The sequence below is a fragment of the Oryctolagus cuniculus genome, chromosome 5, assembly GCF_964237555.1.
Source record: "Oryctolagus cuniculus chromosome 5, mOryCun1.1, whole genome shotgun sequence".
Lineage (NCBI taxonomy): Eukaryota > Metazoa > Chordata > Mammalia > Lagomorpha > Leporidae > Oryctolagus > Oryctolagus cuniculus.
Window position 1 is genome coordinate 104,357,719 of NC_091436.1, and position 25,233 is coordinate 104,382,951.

Sequence of the window (25,233 nt, forward strand, 5' to 3'; positions counted from 1 at the left end):
TGTGGGGAAAAAAATCAACAGAAAAAGAAGGAAGTCAAAGAGAAAATTCCCTGGGTTCAACTGAAGCACCAGACAGCTCCATACAGAGAAGCCCACTTTGTCAGAGCCAGTGGAAAGGAGCCCAAGTTTCTGGAACTCATTCCCTTTGTATTCATGACATAGAATGTATAAAAATAAATAAATAAATAAAGGATCTCTGGACTATTAAAAAATAAAAAAGCAGAAATTTATTGCCTTTCTGTCCTGATGGTTAAAGATTCAAAAATCAAGGTGTAGATGGGGTTGAATCCTTCTGAAGGTATGAGAGAAGATCTGTTCAGGCTTCTCTCCTTGGCTAATATACAAATGTTTTCTCTCTGTTTCTCTTTCTTCTTCTGCCTATTAAACTCCATCTCCATGTCCACATTTCTTCTTTTTACAGGTGATATTATATTAAGAACTACTCTAAGATCTCACTTTAAATTGATTACCCCATATAGGACCTATCTCCAGATAAGGTTGCATTCTGAGATACTGAGGATTACATCCCTAACATCTGTTTCTGGAGTGGACACGTATCAATCTCTAACATGTGTTACGATATAATATTATCTCAAGATTCTTGTGGAGATTAAAGGACAGCATGCACTCACCACAAAATGTCACAAAGCAAAACAAGTATCACAATTTGGTTAATAATATGTTGTTTTCAGCTTCTTACTATAATATAAATATTCTATTTTCCTATTGAGATTATTTGTCTTATTAATTAGCAAATGATATTTGCATATGAAAAGTTTTAATTATAAATGTAATTATTTAATTTCTTGCATCATTTTATACTTTTAATTGATAAAACAAACATTTTATAAGCAAATCTATTATCTTCTTCTAGGATTCCTCTATTTCTTAGAGCAGGAAATGAACTAAATGTTCACCATTATTTTCTTCTAATAGTTAATGAATTAATTTCCACCCTTTATTGTACATGTTCTGGTATTACCCCCTAGACCTGGTATGTGGGAAGTAACTACATATATGATGAGATAACCCTCCACTTATTAAATTAGGTAATAAAGCAAAAGGATGGGGTTTTATAGTTGTAGTTTGGATTGCTAACTAAGGAACATTAGAGAAATCAGACAGCTTATCCTGAGTGATGTTAACCCCAAGAGAGGCCTTTGGAAGACTATCCAGGGGCCCAGCACCATGATGTAGCAAGATGTAGCAATTACTGACATCCCATATGGGCGCCAATTCAAGTACTGGCTGCTCTGCTTCTGATCTCGCTCCTTGCTTATGGCGGGGGAAAGCAGTGGAAGATGGCCCAAGTGCTTGGGCCCCTGCACCCACGTGGGAGACTTGGAAGAAGCTCCTGTCTCCTGTCTTTGGATTGGCCCAGTTCAAAAACATTTAGGCCATTTGAGGAGTGAATTAGCGGATGGAACATCTCCTTCTCTCTCTCTCTCTCTCTCTCTCTCTCTCTGCCTCTGTCTCTTTCTCTCTCTGTAACTCTATCCTTCAAATAAATAAGTAAATTTTGAAAGAAAGAAGGAAGGAAGGAAGGAAGGAAGGAAGGAAGGAAGGAAGGAAGGAAGGAAAGAAGGAAGGATGGAAGGAAGGAAGGAAGAAAAGCTGTATCTAGAGGTCATTTATGATGATTTGCTATATAGTAATTATCAATGGTCCTTTTTCTTTATTTCCAGTGCCATGAATGAATTCCTAACAAATTCTTAGCATGCCGCATTCTCCATTTGCAAATATTTATATATTGAATTTCTTGGAAGAACAAAGATGTTTAAATTATTTAACTTTATAAAATGATTTAATATAGTGATTCAAATTCATTCTCTTCTTTTATAAAACTTTCTAGGAGCAAATATTTTGACAAGTGGTTAAGATTCTCATGCACCATGTTAAAGTTTGATCCTGGCTCCTGCTCCTGACTCCAGATTCCTACTAATGCACCGTCTGAGTGGCAGCAGAGGTAACTGAAGTAATTGGATTAATGCTACTTACTTGTGAGATCTAGACCGCATTGCTGGCTTGCAGCTTCACTTCTGACTTGCCCCAGCCATTGCAAGCATTTGGGGAGTCAATCGGTGAATGAGAACTTTCTATCTCATTTGCCTCTCGATATGTCTCAAAATTATGAATTTTAAAATAAAGTTTCCAGATAATTTTTAATGTCTTATTAAGTATAGATGAGAAAGTGGATAAATTATTTAAAAAATAGATTTTGTTCATGAAAACACAACATGAAGGAAAATGCAAGCATGGACAAGGAGAAATTATTCACATTATACTTGTGAATATTTACTAATAGGTTTTTGTGTAACACACAGAGGTTTCCAAATGTTTGCATCTAACAAGCTAAGATCAATAATTGCCCCACTAATTGAACTCTATCAATGATTCAGGAAAGAACCTGATTAAAAAAGATTAATATGGTCCCTTAGCTTTGACATCAAGTTCCTTTAATGTCAACTTAAAAAGAAATCTTTGTAAAAGGTTAAAAAGAAATCAGTTGCCAATGTAAGAGCTTTGATACTAGTAAAGGAAAAAATGACCAGGGTCTTATTTTTACCAGTGATCTACTGTCCTGGAATTAGAATGAACTTAGTATCCTCAACCTCTGCCACATAAAAAAAATGGCAAAGGACATGATTGAAGTCAGAAGGCTGCATATTAGAAAGATAGCCTGGTGCTCTGGATTATACAACAGCTTCTGACTGGCCTCCAGTTGGCACATCCAATCAAGGCTGTTTTATTGTCAGAATAATTTTCCTAAAACACTATTTTTAGAATATCATTGCACAATTAATACAGTTTTAACTACATTACAGATATATTTCTCTGGTATTCTTTTAACATGCTCTGTATTTTTTCACTCTACTCAGCCAGGTACAATTAGGCTCTCTGAAATCAAAACTATTTATTTCACCAACTCACAATTGCATCATCATGGTTTTTCTCTCCACTTCTTTTTGCAGGTTCTTCCGTAGCCATAAATTAAATTGAGTTTAATAAATACATTCACTGAGCACATCCTCTAAATGACACAACAGAATACAAGATTAATCAAAACACTGCCTTTGCTGCTGCATGTAACTTACGTGTTAGATGCTAAGAAGATATCCAAGGCAAGGAATGAAAAAATGAATAGTACTTTTATACATCTATACCTTCCCCTTTGCCTCTTAATCTTTGAAAACCTTAAGATATCAAGGTTATTTTCCTTAAGGAAGTTTTCCTTAACTAGTATAATTCTAAATGCATACTCTCTTCTATAACTCTACACTCTATATGCCTTTCTACTCAATTTGTGATAGAGGGGCTAGAATTTATCAGAATTTCAGACTCTCAGGTCTTAATGAATAGAGTCTGATTTTTTTTAACTTTTATTTAATGAATATAAATTTCCAAAGTACAGCTTATGGAGTACAATGGCTTCCCCCCCATAACTTCCCTCCCACGCGCAACCCTCCCCTTTCCCTCTCCCTCCCCCCTTGCATTCACATCAAGATTCATTTTCAATTCTCTTTACATACAGAAGATCGATTCAGTATATATTAAGTAAAGATTTCAACAGTTTTCACCCACATAGAAACACAAAGTGAAAAATACTATTTCAGTGCTAGTTATAGCATTAAATCACAATGTACAGCACATTAAGGACAGAGATCCTACATGAGGAGTAAGTGCACAGTGACTCCTGTTGTTGACTTAACAAATTGACACTCTTGTTTATGGCATCAGTAATCTCCCTAGGCTCTTGTCATGAGTTGCCAAGGCTATGGAAGCCTTTTGAGTTCACCAACTCTGATCATATTTAGACAAGGTCGTAGTCAAAGTGGAAGTTCTCTCCTCCCTTCAGAGAAAGATAGCTGCTTTGTTGATGACCTGTTCTTTGCACTGGGATCTCACTCACAGAGATCTTTCATTGAGGTCATTTTTTTTTTTTTTTTTTTTTTTGCCAGAGTGTCTTGGCTTTCCATGCCTGCAATACTCTCATGGGCTTTTCAGCCAGATCTGAATGCCTTAAGGGCTGATTCTGAGGCCAGAGTGCTGTTTAGGGTTTAGGACATCTGCCATTCTATGGGTCTGCTGTGTATCTCGCTTCCCATGTTGGATTGTTCTCTTCCTTTTTCATTCTATCAGTTAGTATTTGTATCACTAGTCTTTTTTTATGTGCTCCCTTTGGCTCTTAGTCCTATCATTATGATCAACTGTGAATAGAAATTTGTCACTGGGACAAGTGAGATGGCATTGGTAGATGCCACCTTGATGGGATTGAATTGGAATCCCCTGGTATGTTTCTAACTCTACCGTTTTAGGTAAGTCAGCTTTTCTCAGTGATTCATTAGCACTTAAAAATTAAGAAGCACTAGTCTATACCATATAACTTGACACTTTTGTGTATCATTCTATATTACAGGATTTTAACATGTTGCATTGTATTTTAAAATACATGCTTTTATGTATTAAATATTTTTCCTAACTAGTTAGTTGTTAACTGTCAAGCAAAGACTTTGTCAAAGGTCTTTGAATCCCCTTGCAGCTCTGAATAAAAGTTTATTTATTGATCACATTCAAACATTTCTGGGATTTTATTAATTCATAAATAAATATATCATTTAATATACTATATTAGTAATTGCTTTAGGAAAACCTGGCATTTAAGAACTGACTATGAAAATTGGGAGGTGCTGTGAGAGTAAAGGAAAAGGTGGAAAACATCAGGATTAACACAGAGTGTTATTGTTTAGGGACTTAAAGTGATGTGTGTTTTGGGAGCCTACAATAAATTGGGTCCCCACAACACAAAACAGGTGGAAAGGGTTTTGCAGATAAAGGTGGTCTTCAGAGACCAGAATGCATCTGGATTTTCACATGAAATTTTAACATTCTAGGCATCAGATATGAGTTGTAGGTTACCTTAATGACTGTGATCAACTCATTGCATTTATATTGACTGCCAGGGACATGAAAGGGATAAGACAGTAGTAACTACCACAATGGGTCCCTCCCTAAGTAATGATAGAAAGTGTGGACAGATAACTGCACCATTAACAACCAGGAGAAAATATTTAACAATTGATATAGTAAAACACAGCTTATTTTGAAATTTTTAGTAGTGCTTTTAGCTTTTAAAACACATCAAGAATCCAATAAAACTTAAAGTATTGAATTTAGTAGTAAAGTCTCTTTTTTCTCAGAATAATTACTCTTTTTCAGTTGTGAAGTTCATGATATTGACAATGGCATTTTCTTAAAATTTTAGACCAATTGTCTTACAGGAGAATCCTCAATTTGAATTTATCTGATTATTGCTCCTTTATGATGTTACAATATAAGGCTAAATAGTTTTTGGAATTAACACTGTATAGGTGTTGTGTCCTCCTTAATATATCATAGCAGGAGGCGCAAAATGCCAATATATTCAATCGTTCTGTTCTCCAACAATCATTTAACCAACGGTTTTAACCAACTGTTGATTCCTTTCTATATTAATTATTATTTCAGAAGTTTGAGGAAGATGATTTTTCATCCATTAGTTTGTTTGTACTTATTTTTCATCATTACTTGGTAAAAAAAAGCTTTTCATCCATATATATTTTATTATCTGTAACAACTCAATACACACGCATGTACCCATGCAAATGAATATAGATACAGACACAGGCATGTGTGTGTTGTATAATACTCCACACAGATATTATTTTTGATGCTGTAAGTGTTCCAAATTGGGTCATCAAGAGGAACTCCTTCAAGTTGTATTCTATCTTGTAATCAGGTTTTGAACACTTCCTTACTACTGCATAGCAACAAAATATTCCAGGCTTAACTTCTCTTGTACTTTTTACAACCCTGACTTGGAATCCTTAATTTCACCAGTAATCCTTCCCCTGTCCTCATTTTTGTTGATAGGTATTTAGGAACCAAAATATGGCACTGGTTATGTTTATTGCTACTGAGGCTTCATTGCATCTAGGTCCTTACAGTGATCAGAGCTAGAAAAGCTCTGAATTCATGTTAGTATTCCAAAGACCTCAGCCATTCAATGGGTTCTTTCTTGTATTCCAAGTTTATGTCCTCTTCTCTCACACTGAGAACCTTAGTTCTGAAAGATATTATTTATTCATTTACTCTAGTTTATTTGTAATTAAGTTTTATTTTAATTGACAAATGATAAGTGTATTTTTATGAGTAGAATGCGATGCTTTGATGTATCTATATATTTTGGGCTGATCAAATCAATTCAATCAACATATCCATCACCTCAGATATTGTGGTGAGAACATTTAGATCTACTCCTTCAATAATTTTGAAATATACGATTCCATTGTTATTAACTATAGTCACCACTCTGTGCAACATATTCATCCTATCAAACTTTGTACCTATTTTTCAACTTCTCCATTTTATTTATCTTCCTACTCTTCTAATCCTCTGGTAACCAACATTCTACTCTCTGCTTCTAAGTTCAACATTCCTAGATTGCACATACAAATGACATTTGCCTTTCTGGCTTATTTCATTTTGTTCTTTTTAAGGGCTGAATATTATTCTACCACATTGTAAAATTCATTCATTTGTTGCTATGTGCTTTGTTTCCTTATCTTGGCTATTGTGAGTAAGTTTGCAATGAACACAAAAGAGCAGACATCTTTCTGACATAGTCCCATTTAAGTTTTGGATACATACCCAGTAGTGGAATTACTTTCCTTATAGCCAGTCTATTTTTTGTTTTTGAGAAACTGTACTGTTTTCTAATAAAGGCTGTACTAATTTACATTCCCATCAGCAGTGTACAAAGATTCCTACTTCTCCATATTCTTGCCAGCACCTATTTTTTATCTTTTTGATAATAGGACAGGTGTGAGATATTTCTTTGTGATTTTTTTCATTTCCTGATGTTGAACAATGTTAAGTAGATATGTATAGAGTCCCTGATTTAACAATTATGGTTCAAGATGAAATTTTTCAAATTAATAATGGCAGGAAAGTGATATGTATTCAGTAGAAATCATGCTTCAAATTTTGACCTGTTTCCTGGATATTCTTAGGCTGATATAAACCTCATATTAATAACTCTCCAAAATTAAAAATATATACACCAGTGAGACTGAAAACAATCAATAACCAGTTATTTATAGGATTTCTTTTTGTTTTGCCCGTTTTTATTTTGATATGCCGTTGGTCTAGATAACAGATTCAAGAGATGGGGAAATGGCAACTTTATTTTGCTTTGTATTGAAAGCAAGTACCTATTACTTAACAATCTAAAATAAGATTTATTGAATTAGTGAATAGACAAATAAAGGAACTAAACATTGATAAGGATCAATACATTTTTAGATAAAGCACTAGAAAATTCTGAATTGTCAGTTTCTGATATATGCCAGAGGACGAATAATGGCACCCAAAAAATGTCCATGTCCTAATCCCCCAAATCCATAAATATATTAGAGAGGTGGGATTGAAGTTACAGATGGAATTATTGATGTTAGTCAACAGACCTGGAAACAGAGAGATTAGGCTGGATTATAAAGGTGGGCCTAAAATATGACTAGGGAGTTAGCTGAGCTATGAGTATCACAGAGATCAGAGTAGTGTGACATAAGAAATGCTAGATTCATCTTTTTTTTTAACTTTTATTTAATGAATATAAATTTCCAAAGTACAGCTTATGGATTACAATGGCTTCCCCCCCATAATGTCCCTCCCACCCGCAACCCTCCCCTCTCCCACTCCCTCTCCCCTTCCATTCACATCAAGATTCATTTTCGATTCTCTTTATCTACAGAAGATCAGTTTAGCATACATTAAGTAAAGATTTCAACAGTTTGTTCCCACACAGAAACATAAAGTGAAAAATAATAGATGATTTTTAAAATGATGATGAAATCAGATCAGACCTATTGTCATGTTTAATCCCAGTGAGAGTCAAGTTGGGAATTGATAATTTCTTATTCTTTTTTTTTTTTTATAGAAGATCAGTTTAGTATACATTAAGTAAAGCTTTCAACAGTTTGCACCCCCATAGAAACACAAACTGAAATATACTGTTTGAGTACTCGTTATAGCATTAAGTCTCAATGTACAGCACGCTAAGGAAAGAGATCCTACATGAGGAGTAAGTGCACAGTGACTCCTGTTGTTGACTTTACAAATTGACACTCTTGTTTATGGCATCAGTAATCTCCCCATGCTCCAGTCATGAGTTTCCAAGGCTATGGAAGCCCCTTGAGTTCTCCGACTCTTATGTTGTTTAGACAAGGTCATAGTCAAGGTGGAGGTTCTCTCCTCCCTTCAGAGAAAGGTACCTCCTTCTTTGAAGACCTGTTCTTTCCACTGGGATCTCACTCATAGAGATCTTTCATTTAGGTTTTTTTTGTTTGTTTGTTTTTGCCAGAGTGTCTTGGCTTTCCATGCCTGAAATACTCTCATGGGCTTTTCAGCCAGATCGGAATGCCTTTAGGGCTGATTCTGAGGCCAGAGTGCTGTTTAGGACATCCGCCATTCTATGAGTCTGCTGAGTATCTCGCTTCCCATGTTGGACCACTCTCCCCTTTATTTATTCTATTGGTTAGTATTAGCAGGTACTAGACTTGTTTATGTGCTCCCTTTGACTCTTAGTCCTATCATTGTGATCAATTGTGAACTGAAATTGATCACTTGGACTAGTGAGATGGCATTGGCACATGCCACCTTGATGGGATTGAATTGGAGTCCCCTGGTATGTTTCTAACTCTACCATTTGGGGCAAGTCAGCTTGAGCATGTCCCAAATTGTACATCTCTTCCCTCTCTTATTCCCACTCTTACGTTTAACAGGGATCACATTTAGTTAAATTTCAACATTTAAGAATAACTGTGTATTAATTACAGAATTAAACCAGTCCTATTAAGTAGAGCAGACTAAAAAAACTACTAAGAGGGATAATGTATTAAGTTGTTCATTAACAGTCAGCGCTATGCTGATCAAGTCACCGTTTCTCATAGTGTCCATTTCACTTCAACAGGTTTCCTTTTTGGTGTTCAGTCAGTTGTCACCAATCAGGGAGAACATATGGTATTTGTCCCTTTGGGACTGGCTTATTTCACTCAGCATGATGTGTTCCAGATTCCTCCATTTTGTTGCAAATGACTGGATTTCGTTGTTTCTTACTGCGGTATAGTATTCTAAAGAGTACATATCCCATAATTTCTTTATCCAGTCTACCGTTGATGGGCATTTAGGTTGGTTCCAGGTCTTAGCTATTGTGAATTGAGCTGTAATAAATATTAAGGTGCAGACCGCTTTTTTGTTTGCCAATTTAAATTCCTTTGGGTAAATTCCAAGGAGTGGGATGGCTGGGTCGAACGGTAGGGTTATATTCAGGTTTCTGAGGAATCTCCAGACTGACTTCCATAGTGGCTTGACCAGTTTGCATTCCCACCAACAGTGGGTTAGTGTCCCTTTTTCCCCACATCCTCGCCAGCATCTGTTGTTGGTAGATTTCTGTGTGTGAGCCATTCTAACTGGGGTGAGGTGAAACCTCATTGTGGTTTTGATTTGCATTTCCCTGATTGCTAGTGACCTTGAACATTTTTTCATGTGCCTGTTGGCCATTTGGATTTCCTCTTTTGAAAAATGTCTATTGAGGTCCTTGGCCCATCTCTTAAGTGGGTTGCTAATTTCCAGCTTCATTCCACTGTGGTCTGAGAAGCTGCATGGTATGATTCTAATTATTTTAAATTTGCTGAGACTTGCTTTATGACCTAGTATGTGATCAATCCTAGAGAAGGTTCCATGCACTGCTGAGAAGAATGTAAAGTCTTTAGATGTAGGATTGAAAGTTCTGTAGATATCTGTTAGATCCATTTGGGCAATAGTGTCGATTAAATCTGCTGTTTCCTTGTTGATCTTCTGTCTGGATGATCTATCTATTTCTGAGAGTGGAGTATTGAGGTCCCCCAGTACTACTGTATTGGAATCTAAGTCTCCCTTTAAGTCCCTTAACATATCTTTTAAATAGACCTGTGCCCTGTAATTAGGTGCATATACATTTATAATAGTTACATCTTCCTGTTGAATTGAACCCTTAATCATTATATGTGCCCCTCTTTGTCTCTCTTAACAGTTTTTGTATTAAAGTTTATTTTGTCTGATATTAATATGGCTACACATGCTTTTTTTTGGTTTCTGTTGGCATGGAATATCTTTTTCCAACCTTTCACTTTCAGTCTGCATGCATCTTTGTTAGAGAGATGTGTTTCTTGTAGGCAGCAAATAGTTGGGTGTTGTTCCTTAAGCCAGTCAGCCAGTCTGTGTCTTTTAACTGGACAGTTTAGGCCATTCACGTTTAATGTGATTTTGCCCTGCCATTTTCCTGGAGATATTTTCTAGTATATGCTTTGAGCTTCCCATGCTCTTTTACTGGTAGGTGTTCTTCCTTTCCCTTCTTTCATATTGATGGCCGTGTTTCTGTGTTTCTGAGTGTAGCACATCTTTAAGTATCTTTTGCAGGGCTGGACGAGTGGCCACAAAGTCTTTCAATTTCTGTTTGCTATGAAAGGTCTTTATTTCACCTTCATTCACAAATGAGAGCTTAGCAGGATATAATATTCTGGGCTGGCAATTTTTCTCTCTTAGCACCTGTGCTATGTCTCACCATTCCCTCCTAGCCTGTAGTGTTTCTGATGAGAAGTCTGCTGTGAGTCTGATTGGAGATCCTCTGAGAGTAATCTGACGTTTCTCTCTTGCACATTTTAGGATCTTTTCTTTATGTTTCACTGTGGTGAGTTTAATTACAACGTGTCGTGGTGAGGATCTCTTTTGATCATGTTTACTGGGGGTTCTATGAGCTTCCTGTACTAGAATGTCTCTGTCCTTCTCCAGACCCGGAAAGTTCTGTGCTAGTATCTCACTAAAAAGGCCTTCTAATCCTTTCTCTCTCTCCATGCCTTCAGGAACTCCTAGAACCCGAATGTTGGTTTTTTTAATAGTATCCTGTAGATTCCCAACAATATTTTTTAGATTTCTAATTTCCTCTTCTTTTCTTTGGCTTGACTGTATCCTTTCCTGTTCTCTGTCTTCTAAGTCTGATATTCTCTCTTCTGCTTCACCCATTCTGTTTTTAAGGCTCTCTAATGTGTCATTTGATCTATTGAGCTCTTCATTTCATTTTGATTTCTCTTCACTATCACACTTTCCTGCTCTACTAGTTTCTGTGTTTCATTTTGATTCTTCCTTAAAATTTCATTTTCACGAGAGAGATTTTCAATCCTGTCCAATAAGGATTTCTGTAGTTCAAGGATTTGCTTTTGAAAACTTGTAAATGTTCTTATCATAAATTTTTTGAAATCTATATCTTGCATTTCTTCTATCTCATCATCTTCATAATCTTGGCTTGGGGTGTTTTGTTTATTTGAGGCATCATAATGTCATCATTGATCTTGTTCCCTCGATTTCTGTGTTTATTGCTTGGCATGGTTAATTCTGTTTCCCTCACTGTTAGTTTTTTTTTTTTTTTTATATACTATGTCCGTGTTAAGTGGACTGCCTGCTGTTGGAGGAGCCTTGGAGGCTTGAGATGGGTGTGGCCTGAGAGCTCTGCTTGGTTCTTCAGGATTACAGGTGTGCAAAGGTGACACCTTCAGGTTATGCGTGGTAAATCTCTCTTTATTTATTTATTTATTCATTTATTTATTTTATTGCATTTTTTGTTCAGGAGGTAAGTAATACTGCAAGGCTGAGCAGAATGGATGGTATTTAGCTTCAGCTGGCTTCTACCCAAAGAGTCAGTGCAGGCTAGGTTTCTCCTGTGGACTCCCACTGGGTTGCCTAGGCTACTGGAATGTAGCCTTAAGTCTCCCCTTTTATTATGTATATCCCAGCTCTTTGTCTCTTGCTTGCCTTTGCAAGGTTGATGGAGAGTGGAACTTGTCTGTACCAGTATGCCCCCACTTTTTTATTTATTTATTTATTTATTTATTTATTTATTTATTTTTCCTTCTCTCCTGTAGTCTGTTGGACTTTCCTGCTTCGAAACCCGCGTCCCTCTAAAATTCTGTCCGCCGTTTCCCCGCCAATGTCTCCGGTCACTGAGCTCACCTCCGCTTCCAGCGCCGATGTGTGGACTCGGAGCCCTGGGCGTCTCTCCTTTCCCCGCTGTTGTCTTTGTCACATAGACTCCCCTTCCCGCACTGGCGCTCAGACTCTGCGGCTCCCATGGTTCGGCTTCCGCGTGGTGGGCGTCCCTGCTCTCCCAGTAGGTCCTTTGAGTCACAGCGAATAGCTCCGGAAGAGTTTCCTCTGCAATTTTTTTCTGATCCTTTTTCTGAGGCTACCGTAACTCCGCTTTTATTAAACTAAATTTTCCTGGACTATCGGTGCGCGCCCTCACTATTCCGCCATCTTGGCTCCGCCCCTTCTAGATTCATCTTTGTTAGCTTTGAGGAATGGAGAAGGCAGACCACAAACCAAGGAATGTAGGAAGCCTCTGAAACCTGGAAGATGCAAGGACACTTACCACTCCAGAGCTTCTGTAAAGGAACGCTGCTGTGAGTCAACCCAAGTGATACCTAGATGTTATCTCAGTGAGATCTGCGTTAGAATTCTGACCCCAAGTATTAGAATATAATCATGTTGTATTTTTTCAGGCTTCAACAGCAGTAGGAAACCAAATCAGCAGGGTGCTTGGTACATTTGATTATATTTGATTATTGACACAGGCAGTTTTTGCTTAAATTTATTTACAAATTGCCACTACTGTTAGTCCCATCACAAAAAAGTAAGTCTATCTTTATTTGTGAAGGACATTCTCTTTGATAAAATGCTTGGTTTTCTAGAAAAAAGGAACACACCCAAAGCTGTGATGACAGAGGGGAAGATCTCTCACCTGTGTCAACACCAACTGACCCTGATAATCAGTAGGAGTTATGTTCTGCTCATACAAAACTTCTGGTGAAAGCTTTTACTTCAACAGTAATAACTGCTTTGGGTTTATAAAAAGCATGAGGCTTTTATAAAGTATACCTGGTTATTCACGTCAAAGCTAAGAGGAAATTTGATTCAAAGTTACTAAGAGAAGTAAAATAGTACCTACACACAATCACTGTACACATGCACACACAACTATGGAATACTTGTGTTCACAGAAACCTAAAAAGCAAAGTATACAATTGGCACTTGCCTTGTTACATAAAGTAAAATTTCTCCAAATATAAAAAGAAGCATAAAATCATAAAAAGTATTTCAAAACATCTGACATAAAAGAATAAGATTATGATTGGAGATATATAATTAATAAAATAACATATTTGGCTGGGTAGTAATTTAAGGTAACAAAATGCTAATTCAACTGTTCTACAAAAATTCTTCATTTCCAAAACAGATCTTTTAATTTTTCTATGCTTATAAAGTTGTCTTCATCTTCATTTTATGTTAAATAAAAAATCAATATAATGATAAAACATGTCCACTTATAATAGTCCCTTAAATTTCTTCACAATTTTTAATGTTTGTATCTAATCCACCTTTGAAATAGTTTCCTCTAAACTTATTTAAACTATTTTGGAGCTTTCAACACTTATAACTGTCATTAACATGTTCTTTCTAAATGTACAAATGAAAGAAAATTTAAATTTTGAAATGTGAGATGTTTAGTTTTTAAAAAAATCCTTAAAGTTATTTTTATATATTTAATTACAGTATTATGTTTTTTATATTCCATACCATTTCTTTAATCAACTTTTTAATGTTCAGCCAATCAAGGTTTTTACCATGGTTTTATCATTCAGATGGAACTTTGTATCATTATCACTTAGGTATCAATGTGAAGAGGTTGTTCAGTAAAAATATGTAATCACCACCTTTCAAAAATAAACTGACATTTGCATATTATCTTAAGCCTTAGATAATGACTTAGATATGACACTTAAGATATTTCTAAAATCTATCTTATTTCATGATTGGACAAGTGCTTAAAAATTAAATTACACGTAAGAATTATATAGTATTATTAATTTCTCATCCTTACTAAATGTATATGCCAGATACCAGAAGGAGTGGTGAAAAGCACAGTGGAGGGGAGAAGCCTGGAATTTGGTTCCTTGTTTATACAAAGAAATATCCACGTTATAATAATGAGTTCACTTTCAAAATAAAATTGTGACCACAACGCGTGTTGAAATCTGTTTGAATTCATACATAGTTCTTCCTAAAAGTCTTTACCCCATGTTTGTTTTAGACTATATCTGAAAAAACCTGAAAATAGACTTTCTTTAAAAAATGAATTTGTTAAAAATATTTCTCACCAATTTGTTTTCCCAACATGAGTATATTTTCTTGTCAGTTATTTTAACTTCCTCTTATGCCTTTATATCACGTTCCCACTTTTTACACCTATTGGTTCTTTTGAGACACTTGAAAGCACTATACATTACAGACAAAATTGCTTATGTAAAGGAAGGTTCTAGATGGCTTAAAGATCTACATGTTCAATATAGGACTAAAAAGTTAATAGACAAAAAAGAATCAGAACTACAACATTGTGATCAAGCTATAGGAAAATATTAAGCAATCTTTAATAGTGAAAAAAAAATCTAACAATGTATAAGAATGAAACTGACATGATTTGATTATTGTTTTTTAGATCTTGTTTACACACCTCTGGGACAGTGGTCTTTCTCCTTTTTACTTGTTGAACATTAGGTTAGTTGCATTAAGCCTGTGATTATAAAGTAAATTGAAGCATATTGTAGTGAAAATTAGAGGGGAAAAAAAGAAAGGAAGGAAGGAGGAGGGGTTTAAGGAGAGAAGGAGGGAGGGAAGTATGGTTATCTTCTTAGAATTGTACCTTTGAAATCTGTTCTCTTTATATTAGTAATTTTTGAAAGTGCATTTCGGAGGGCAAACCTGATCATTGGGATTATAGAAAACTCCAGAAATTTTGTGCAGCAAAGAGACCACAGACTACATATGCAACGATTTTCAAACTAATTATCACCATATACATGTAAATGAAAACAAACGTGATTTTTCTATGCCACTCCTAGTCTGATTCAAAGCTGAAAGCAGTGGTGGCTGTAGGGATTGTAGAATGGTGCAGCTGTCCCAGAGAAAAGTATATCGCTGCTTAATCATCAATTATATTCCTAAATGAAAGTCTCAGAGTAACTTTTGTACAAATCTATATGGGATTAGGTACATGTACACTTGCAGGGAACTATTTGTGAAAGTGTGAAGTTGACAGCATTTGGATGTCAATTACAGGGGAGGGTAGAAGCAAAGTATGCTTTATTCACACTATGTTGCAGTGCAATTAACAGCAACTGATTTGAGGTCCACATGGCAACATGGATAAATCTTAAAAATGTAGCACTCAATGGGAAAGTCACAAAAGAAAATCAGCTATTTAACTCTGTAGCTTTTATGAAAATTTAAACTATAAGCACACAACACAATAATACACAGTTAGCAAGACCACATAGTAACAAAGGAGGAAAGATTGCCTATTCAGTGAGGTTGAAGGAAAATAGAGTATAGAAGAAAATGCATAAACAAAATTAAAAAATGGGGATAAAATCACAAAACTCCAAATGCCAGTGGTATTGGTTTACATTTATCTGGAAACATCAAATAAAAAAGAACTCCTTTAGTGTTTGAATAATAAAATGTGACAACATAGTCCTTAAATTAACTGAGTATGAATATATTCTTACGTGATAGTTTTTATAAAATAGAATTGAGTCTTAGATATAAGGGATTAATAATTAGCTTTTCCTAGTAGAATTGTATGCCAAGACAAGATCTGTCAAAAAATATTTATTCTTTTTTTTTTTATTTTTTAAAGATATATTTGCTGATGGCGGGGGGAGGGGAGAGAGAGAGTGGGAGGACAAGAGAAGGAGAGAGAGGGAACGAAGGTCTTCAATTCACTGATTCACTTCCCAATGGCTAAAATGGCCAGGGCTGGGCCAGGCCAAAGTCAGGACCCATGTCTCCTAATGTGGGTGCAGGGGCATAAGTACTTGGGTCACCTCCTGCTGCTTTCCTCAGGTTATAATACAGGGAGCTGGACTGGAAGTGGAACAGCTGGGACTTGGACTCCCACTTGGGATGGTGGTGTCACAGACTGAGGCTTAACCCACTGTGCCACAGCACCGAACCTTAATCTATATTTCTTTAAAAAGGCATTAAAAATTTCACATAAATAATATCAATGTTAGGAGAATGTGCAGCTTGGAGGCCAGCTGACTGAGCATGGGTTTTGAATTGGTCTGTCACAGGGAGATTAGGCTTGGGTTGCTGATTAATTTGAAATTTCATTTCTCTGAAAGGAAGTCTGATAAAAGTGGACAAGTACTTCCATGTTGTGCATCCTAGAGGTGAAATGTTTGTTAACTTTCATGTACCATATAAATAAATAATATTATTATTTCTCAAGTAAAAAGGGAAGCACACATAAAAATTTATAACTGAAAAACAATTAAAATATCCATTAGGGATTTTATAGGATTAAAGAGTATTTTGGTGATGGAAACAACTACATCATTAAATAATGTTCCATTTACTTGCCTGATTAAGAGTCAAATTGGGCTTTAGCAAGGCTGACATGCACTCAATTGTGTGACTATGGCATGTTAGATGAGCAAAAAAGAATACCTAATTTTGTGGCCAAGGGTAGATAGGGCCTGTGTTTATAATAATTGGACAGAAATGAAATCCTCTCCTTGACCTAGTGAATTATTTTTCTAACTCACAGTTTGACATGAAACTTTTCAAAACTAAACCATCACACAAGTATAAGCCCGATTTCACATAGGTTTGCTGTTGCTTTGTCCTTGCTGATTTAAATGAAGCAAAAAAACTTGGATCAGATTGTAGGGTCTTATACTCTTTCCTCAAGCTAGGAAAAGAACAGGAGGCAAAAAAACTAACAACAAAGTTTCTGAGATTGCCAGAACACCTGTGTTGTCCTTAGTATTTAATAATATTATATAGCTGAGTTCTTAACATCTCCCTCTCATCCATGGATGTGGAAGACAGAAAAAGGTTAACTTCTGAGAGTTATAGGGGAATACATGCATTTCTTTTTAAGATTATATATATATATATATATATATATATATATATATATATATTGACAGGCAGAGTGGACAGTGAGAGAGAGAGACAGAGAGAAAGGTCTTCCTTTGCTGTTGGTTCACCCTCCAATGGCCACTGCGGCGGGTGCGCTGTGGCCTGCGCTCTGCGCCTATCCGAAGGCAGGAACCAGGTGCTTTTCCTGGTCTCCCATGGGGTGCAGGGCCCAAGCACCTGGGCCATCCTCCACTGCCTTCCCGGGCCACAGCAGAGAGCTGGCCTGGAAGAGAGGCAACCGGGACAGAATCCGGAGCCCCGACTGGGACTAGAACCCGGTGTGCCAGCGCCGCAAGGCGGAGGATTAGCCTAGTGAGCCGCAGCGCCGGCTCTCTTTTTAAGATTATATTAATATCAAAGCAAAATGTTTAATGTGGACTAACCATTTCTCTGAACATCAACCTTTATATATTTTTAAAGTCATTTTAGAATTACTATCTTCCAAAGAATTAATTTCTTTGCTACAGTAGTTTGCACTGGAATTTAAGCAACTGAAATATGCACATTAATCTCACTGAAAACCAGTATTCCCTTCTTCCATATTCTTTCCCCACTACCCCCCAATTCTTCTTCCCCCTCCTCTTTACCTCCTTCTGCCCCCCTTGTTCTTCTTCTTCCCTCTTTCTTCCTATCTCCTCTGTCTCCATCTGTTTCCTACTCTTCCTCCTCATTTTCCTCTATAACTCCTCCCTCCTTCCATCCTTCTTTCTTTCATACATTAATGCTGAGATATGTGTTGCGCAGCAGTTTGAATCTTTGGCCATAAAACTTAAGATGCCAGGACCTTAGGATGTATTTAATCATTTACATTATCACATGGCCACTCTCTGCTGGGTTCAGTTCAAACAAAGACTAAAACAAAAGGGGAAATTATATATGTTTCCAGTGCCAATTACTATATATATGGGGAAATATTTTCCTTTTCTTTTTTTAAGATTTTATTTATTTATTTGAGAGGTAGAGTTACAGACAGTGAGAGGAAGAGACAGAGAGAAAGATCTTCCTTCTGTTGGTTCACTCCCCAGTTGGCTGCAATGGCTGGAGCTGCGCCAATCTGAAGCCAGGAGCCAGGTGTTTCTTCCTGATCTTCCACATGGGTACAGGGGCCCAAACACTCAGGCCATCTTCTACTGCTTTCCCAGGCCACAGCAGAGAGCTGGATTGGAAGAGGAGCAGCCTGAGCTAGAACTGGCGCCCATATGGGATGCTGGCACCACGGGTGGAGGATTACCTACTGTGCTACGGCGACGGCCCCGGAATTATTTTCTTCTATCACCCATATACAACCAGGTAATGTACTGTCTTTCAGGAATTTTCTTTAAGTCATTTTATTTTGATAAAATAATTTGAGTTATAATTGCTTTAGATTACATTTTAATAGAATGCTGTATTGAAATTCAAATATTTTACAAATGTGACAATTTGTCAAAAATCAATTGTTGTATGTTAAGTATGTTACTACACTTAAGAAACTTTAGAGCTAATGTTGACGTATAATACTGATTAACACAGCTCAGAATTCTAGAATAACAATGCAGTACTCTCCAGAACTTAACAATGGAAAGATTACAAGTGTGGATATATTACACTTTCTAACCTAGTTTTGGAAATCAACCTAAGATTCTGTCCAAGTTGAAATATAATTTATATTAAGCATACATTATAAACATAGTGGTTTTATTCATTTTAAAACCTCAGAATTTTAAAGTTTTTATTTTTAATGAAAAGTCTTATTTTATGGCCAAAAATTATGATTATGATTTCTATTTGGAGTTTTAATTGAAGTCACAAAGAAATTGAAACAGTATAGTAGAAAGATTTTTTTCAGAAAAACAAGAGTTAAGTATTACTACCACACTATGTCACCCATGTAGCAAATAATACCCTTATATCAAAATAGGAGGAGAATTCATCAAGAAAGCACAAGCTTTGGGTCCCAGAAGGATATCTGGTATCAAAGTGGCATTAAGTCCCAGGCAGTAGATGAAGACTCAAGTTTTACCATCATTAAGGTGGAGAAGATATGGTCTTGGCCGGTGCCGCGGCTCAGTAGGCTAATCCTCTGCGGCGCCGGCACACCAGGTTCTAGTCCTGGTTGGGGCGCCGGTTCTGTCCCGGTTGCTCCTCTTCCAGGCCAGCTCTCCAATGTGGCCCGGGAAGGCAGTGGAGGATGGCCCAAGTGCTTGAGTCCTGCACCCGCATGGGAGACCAGGAGAAAGCACCTGGCTCCTGGCTTCGGATGGGCACAGTGCCGGCCGTAGCGGCCATTTGGGGGGGTGAACCAATGGAAGGAAGACCTTTCTCTCTGTCTCTCTCTCTCTGTCTATAGCTCTCTCTCACACTGTATAACTTTGCCTGGGGAAAAAAAAAAAGATGAAGAAGATATGAGAAGATATGGTCTGATAATAAAACTGAGGCATTATCCTTATTATCACAGAATTTTTTTAAAACATTACTTTCTTCTTCTTTTTATTTTCAAAGGCCTAGAGTCAAACAAATAGATCCTCCATCCTCTGATTTACAACGCAGATTTGCTCATGAGCTGGGATTGGGTCAGTTCAAAGCCAGGAAGACTATACTTCAGTCCAGGTCTCTTATGAAGGGTGATAGGGACTGAATTACTTGAGTATTATCTGCTGCTGCTTCGGCAAGTTGGATTGGAAGTGCATCTAAGATTCAACCAGAGACTATGATTTGGGTTTTGGGAATCCTAGATAATGTCTTAACCAGTAAGCCATATACTCATCTAACACTTTGAATTTTAAAACCTTATCAATGTGATTTAAAGGCTTGAATTAATGCTCAACTGGATATAGCAGAACCTGAAATTATATTACATTATTTTCAAAAGAATGTTGATGATGATAATTGTCCTACTTGCAATATGCAAATATATTATCTCTTGCAAATACAGTCCAATCAACCTTGGAACAAAGGTATTCCTATCTGCCATTTTTCAGTGAAGAAAACTGAAGTTCAGCATGATCTGTCTATGCTCATGTAAATATTATGTGACAAGTGTAGAGCTTACAGACACAGACCTTGCACTCTTCACAAATGAATAAAGAATGTTAATGTAAAATGCAAAACTATGAAACTTCTAGAAAGTAACATAAGAAGTAGAGTAGATGATGTTGAGTTTGGCAATGACCCTTTAGATAAACACAAAAGTGTGTTCCATGAAAGAAATTTGCCATCAGGAAAATAAAACCTAAAGCAAAACAAAACCATGAATTACAACTACATTCATATTGAAATTTCTAAAATCCAGAATGCCTCAAAACAACATTAAATGCTGCCTATCATGTGGAGCCACAGGAACGCTTATTCATTAATGGTGGTAACGCAAAATGGGGCAACTACGTGGAGAGATAATTTGGCAGTTTCTTTCAAAAGTTATTATGTTCTTCAATGTGATCTAACACTTGTGTTCCTTAATACTTACCTACATGAGTTGAAAATAAATTCCACACAAAATCAAAATAAATGTGCACACAAAAACCTGCACACAGATATTTTATAGTAGTTTTAGTCATACTTGTCAAAACTTATCACTGACCAAGATATCCTTCAACAGAATAACAGATAAGTAAACTGTGCTCTACCCAGAGAATGATGTATTATTTAATTTTAAGAATAAATGAGCCATCAAATCATGAAAATACTTGGAGAAGTCTTAATTGCATATAATTGAGTAAAACCAATCCTGACATGCTATATATTGCATTAGCACAACTATATTCTGCAAAAGGCAACTATAAGGACATAATAAAAAGATCAGTAGCTGCTAAAGGGTTAGGAAAAGGGATGAATGAGTAGGTGGAAAGCAAAATTTTGGGAGAAGTACAAATATTCCATATGATACTATAATGATGGATATGTTTTACTGCCCATTTGGTTACTTTAGTAAGCCCTAAAGCAGTTACTTTAGTAAACCCTAAAGTAAACTGTGGATTTTTGTTCATTATGATGTGTCAATGAAAGTTTATCAAATATACTTTCACTCTGGTGGGGGGTTTGGGGAAGTTATTTAAGTGTGGGAAATCTATACTTTCCCTCAAATTTTCTGGTAGTTCCTAAAAAATCTTTGAAAACAAAATTATAAAAGAAAATATTCATTCCTGACTTTGTTTCCAAAATCCTAGACTATTTGTTGACATATTTTCTTTTTTTTAAAAAAAAAGATTTATTTATTTGAAAAGTAGAGCCACACAGAGAGAGGGAAAATACACACACACGTGGGGGAGGGTGGAGAAGCTGGAGAGAGAGAGAGAGAGAGAGATATCTTCTATCCAGTGGTTCACTCCCCAAATGCCTGCAACAGCCAGGGATAAGCCAGGAAGAAGCTTTAAGACAGGAACTCCATCCTGCTCTCCAACATGAGTGGCAGGTGCCCAGGTACTTGGGCCATCCTCCGCTTCCTTCTCAGGCACATTTGCAGGATCTGGCACAGAAGCAGTGTAACTGAGAATCAAACTCAGATATGGGATGCTGGAGTCACAGCAGTGGTTTAACCTGCCTTGCCACAACGCCAGTCCTTGTTGCCATATTTTCTAATCTTTTATTTTTTATTGCTGCTCTTCAGATTTTAACCATGTTGTCTACCTAACTGCATATGAAACCTCTCGTGTAGAGTCAGTGTTAGCATCTACCTGGTCATCCTCATTTATAGTTCGTCATGCTAGTACATTTCCCTGGAATCTTAATAATTTCCAATGACTTGAGTCTACTAGAGACCCTCCATTCTGACACCTCTCCCTGCTCCACTTTTATTTATTCTGACAAGTTCATGGATAGTGAGTGCCCAAGCAGTCACCATGAGAGGACTGAATGGGTCAGAATTAGTTTTTACCAGAGATGAATTTAACAAGGACAAGAATATTGATAAAGGGATGAATTGCCTGTACCACAGGAAGCAGAATGGTGCAATATGCTGATTTTGCATCATTGTTCCTTTGTTTGTAATTTTCTTAACATTTTCTGTCCAGTGACTCAATCTGTAACATCATTCATGAACTAAAAATTGCTAAGAAAGCCTAATAGTGTTACTAAGCTACAAACCTTATATGCCTCAGTCAAAAACATGCCCTTTTAACTATTATGCACATTAACAACTTTTTATTTTTGTGTAATTGAATCATAAATCATTCTTTTTAAAAGTTACCTGTAAAATTCAGTTTATTTATTTATTTGAAAGGCCGATTTAGAAAAAGAAAGAGTATGTGTGTCATCCACCCACTGATTCACTCCTGAATGCCTACAACAGCCAGGTCTGTGCAAAGCTGAAGCCAGGAGACAAGAACTCCCACATGAGTGACAAGGGTCCAAGTATTCAGTTTATCATCTGCTGTCTCCCAGGATGCACATTAGCAGGAAACTGGGTGGGAAGTGGAGCAGGGCCTTGATCTTATGCACACTATGTTGCATGCAGTCAGGCATCCTAAGCAGTGACTGCTGCACTACAATGTGCCACCCCCTATTTCTGAGACAAACACTTGAACTTTTTAGTGTCTTGATATGGGTAGAATTAATAGCTTGCGTACACAGCCTTCATATAAAGGCTAATCAGGCAACCCAAAAAGTTGCCGTGGCTTCCTCCCCCCTTTTATGTATGTATGTATGTATTTACACTTTTGGACTTCCCTAGGGAAGTGGTATGAATGCTGAACATTATAATTTACCCACTTTCCACAATTTTTATCATGTTTCTTTAATCAATTCAGACTTGTTCACTGTCATCCAAACACAGTATTTTTAAATCCAATCTTCTATTTATTTAAGATCACAATATTTTATTGCATCAAAGAACACATTTTACTTTTTTACCAATGATTTTTTAAATCATTTACTCCAACTATTTTCAATACCATTACATTTTTAATTCTGTGAAGATTATTAATTCTGTGAAGGTTGTTCTGTGAAGTGTTATGAGGATAAACGAGAATGACTTTACTAAAATAGAGATGTATTATAACATCTCCAGTACTTTGAATCTTTCTGGCTCATGAAAACTACTATCTGTGTGTTCTTCTGCTTGTCTGCAGTTTTTTTGACTGATGCAGCATGTTCCTTTAATCCATCTCAGCAGAGTGAAATCGTACCTAAATCACAGATATTATAACTCCCTCTATAGCCCTTAGAAAACAAATAATTAAAGGCAAAATGTGACTGTTTCAAAACTGGAAGAAATATACCAGTTATTGAATATAGTAATTTGAGAATAAGGTATTAAATTATAATGGCTAGGATGAGACAGAAATCAGATTTCTCCTGGATATGCAGAAAACATACACTGTAGAATTTGCCATGTAAATTTTCTTTAGCTAAGCTCTCACAGAGGAAAAATGGTTCAAACACATACAAATCAAAGAATTTTGCAATTTAAAAACAATTTATTGTTCTGTAAGGAATCAGTCCACGCTAATAATCAAATTTGCATGAAGTGATTTAAAAAATACATTGAAGACAAAAATGTGATCTGAAGACTTTGAAATCTGCAGAATAAGATTTCAATAAAATGAAGCATGTACTATGACTTGATCCAGAGAAAGATACCTTGTCTTTCTGATTTTGTACTTAACCTAACATGAAATTAAAATGGCATTCCTAACCTTGTTGTTAAGGAGATGCTGAATCCTATTGAATGGGGAAAAGTTGGAAGCATTTCTACTGAGATCTGGTACCAGACAGGGATGCCCACTCTCACCACTGCTATTCAATATAGTTCTGGAAGTCTTAGCCAGAGCCATCAGGCAAGAAAAATAAATTAAAGGGATACAAATTGGGAAGAAAGAAGTCAAACTATCCCTCTTTGCAGACGATATGATTCTTTATTAAGGGGATCCAAAGAACTCTACTAAGAGACTATTGGAACTCATAGAAGAGTTTGGCAAAGTAGCAGGATATAAAATCAATGTACAAAAATCAACAGCCTTTGTATACACAAGCAATGCCACGGCTGAGAAAGAACTGCTAAGATCAATCCCATTTACAATAGCTACAAAAACAATCAAATACCTTGGAATAAACTTAACTAAGGATGTTAAAGATCTCTACGATGAAAATTACAAAATTTTAAAGAAAGAAATAGAAGAGGATACCTAAAAATGGAAAAATCTTCCATGCTCATGGATTGGAAGAATCAACATCATCAAAATGTCCATTCTCCCAAAAGCAATTTATAGATTCAATGTGATGCCAATCAAGATACCAAAGACATTCTTCCCAGATCTAGAAAAAATGATGCTGAAATTCCTATGGAGACACAGGAGATCTCGAATAGCTAAAGCAATTTTGTACAACAAAAACAAAGGCGAAGGCAACACAATACCAGATTTCAGGACATACTACAGGGCAGTTGTAATCAAAACAGCATGGTACTGGTAGAGAAACAGATGGATAGACCAATGGAACAGAATTGAAACACCAGAAATCAACCCAAACATCTACAGCCAACTTATATTTGATCAAGGATCTAAAACCAATTCCTGGAGCAAGGACAGTCTATTCAATAAATGGTGCTGGGAAAACTGGATTCCACGTGCAGAAGCATGAAGAAAGACCCCTACCTTACACCTTACACAAAAATCCACTCAACATGGATTAAAGACCTAAATCTACGACCTGACACCATCAAGTTATTAGAGAACATTGGAGAAACCCTTCAAGATATTGGCACAGGCAAAGAGTTTCTGGAAAAGACCCGGGAGGCACAGGCAGTCAAAGCCAAAATCAACTATTGGGATTGCCTCAAATTGAGAAGTTTCTGTACTGCAAAAGAAACAGTCAGGAGAGTGAAGAGGCAACCGACAGAATGGGAAAAAACATTTGCAAACGATGCTACAGATAAAGGATTAATAACCAGAATCTACAATGAGATCAAGAAACTCCACAACAAGAAATCAAACAACCCACTTGAGATATGGACCAAGGACCTCAACAGACATTTTTCAAAAGAGGAAAACCAAATGGCCAACAGACACATGAAAAAATGTTCAAGATCACTAGCAATCAGGGAAATGCAAATCAAAACCACAATGAGGTTTCACCTCACCCCGGTTAGAATGACTCACATGCAGAAATCTACCAGCAACAGATGCTGGAGAGGATGTGGGGAAAAAG